This window comes from Schistocerca cancellata, unplaced genomic scaffold (genome assembly GCF_023864275.1).
Source record: "Schistocerca cancellata isolate TAMUIC-IGC-003103 unplaced genomic scaffold, iqSchCanc2.1 HiC_scaffold_82, whole genome shotgun sequence".
Taxonomy (NCBI): domain Eukaryota; kingdom Metazoa; phylum Arthropoda; class Insecta; order Orthoptera; family Acrididae; genus Schistocerca; species Schistocerca cancellata.
In genome coordinates, this window is record NW_026046143.1 from 5001 (window position 1) to 6327 (window position 1327).

The 1327-nt window shown below is 52.6% G+C and overlaps 1 non-coding gene across 1 annotated transcript in view; it reads right to left on the reverse strand.

The window, feature by feature from the left end:
* The window catches only part of LOC126111687 (small subunit ribosomal RNA), a 1909-nt gene extending 801 nt beyond the window's left edge, over positions 1 to 1108 (reverse strand). Inside the window, exon 1 of the ribosomal RNA XR_007524187.1 lies at positions 1 to 1108. This exon is cut by the window's left edge and continues 801 nt beyond it. This is a non-coding gene — a ribosomal RNA (small subunit ribosomal RNA).
* Between the last annotated feature and the right edge of the window lie 219 nt (positions 1109 to 1327).

Sequence of the window (1327 nt, forward strand, 5' to 3'; positions counted from 1 at the left end):
GGCGGTATCTGATCGCCTTCGAACCTCTAACTTTCGTTCTTGATTAATGAAAACATACTTGGCAAATGCTTTCGCTTCTGTTCGTCTTGCGACGATCCAAGAATTTCACCTCTAACGTCGCAATACGAATGCCCCCGCCTGTCCCTATTAATCATTACCTCGGGTTCCGAAAACCAACAAAATAGAACCGAGGTCCTATTCCATTATTCCATGCACACAGTATTCAGGCGGGCTTGCCTGCTTTAAGCACTCTAATTTGTTCAAAGTAAACGTGCCGGCCCACCCAGACACTCAATAAAGAGCACCTTGGTAGGATTTCAACGGGGTCCGCCTCGGGACGCACGAACACGCACGAGGCGGTCGCACGCCTTCGGCTCGCCCCACCGGCAGGACGTCCCACGATACATGCCAGTTAAACACCGACGGGCGGTGAACCAACAGCGTGGGACACAAATCCAACTACGAGCTTTTTAACCGCAACAACTTTAATATACGCTATTGGAGCTGGAATTACCGCGGCTGCTGGCACCAGACTTGCCCTCCAATAGATACTCGTTAAAGGATTTAAAGTGTACTCATTCCGATTACGGGGCCTCGGATGAGTCCCGTATCGTTATTTTTCGTCACTACCTCCCCGTGCCGGGAGTGGGTAATTTGCGCGCCTGCTGCCTTCCTTGGATGTGGTAGCCGTTTCTCAGGCTCCCTCTCCGGAATCGAACCCTGATTCCCCGTTACCCGTTACAACCATGGTAGGCGCAGAACCTACCATCGACAGTTGATAAGGCAGACATTTGAAAGATGCGTCGCCGGTACGAGGACCGTGCGATCAGCCCAAAGTTATTCAGAGTCACCAAGGCAAACGGACCGGACGAGCCGACCGATTGGTTTTGATCTAATAAAAGCGTCCCTTCCATCTCTGGTCGGGACTCTGTTTGCATGTATTAGCTCTAGAATTACCACAGTTATCCAAGTAACGTGGGTACGATCTAAGGAACCATAACTGATTTAATGAGCCATTCGCGGTTTCACCTTAATGCGGCTTGTACTGAGACATGCATGGCTTAATCTTTGAGACAAGCATATGACTACTGGCAGGATCAACCAGGGAGCTGCGTCAACTAGAGCTGAGCAGCCGGCCGCCCGGGAGTGTGTCCCAGGGGCCCGCGCGAACACGCAAGCGTCCGCTCAATTATTCTGCAAACAGGAGGAGGCTGAGCTCCCCTGCACAATACACCTCGAAACCCTCTCAGGTCCCGGCGGCGCGCAGCGCCGTCCTAAGTACTTGGTCGGGTTCGAGAGAGGCGCAATCGCCCGGAGTTAGGCGAGT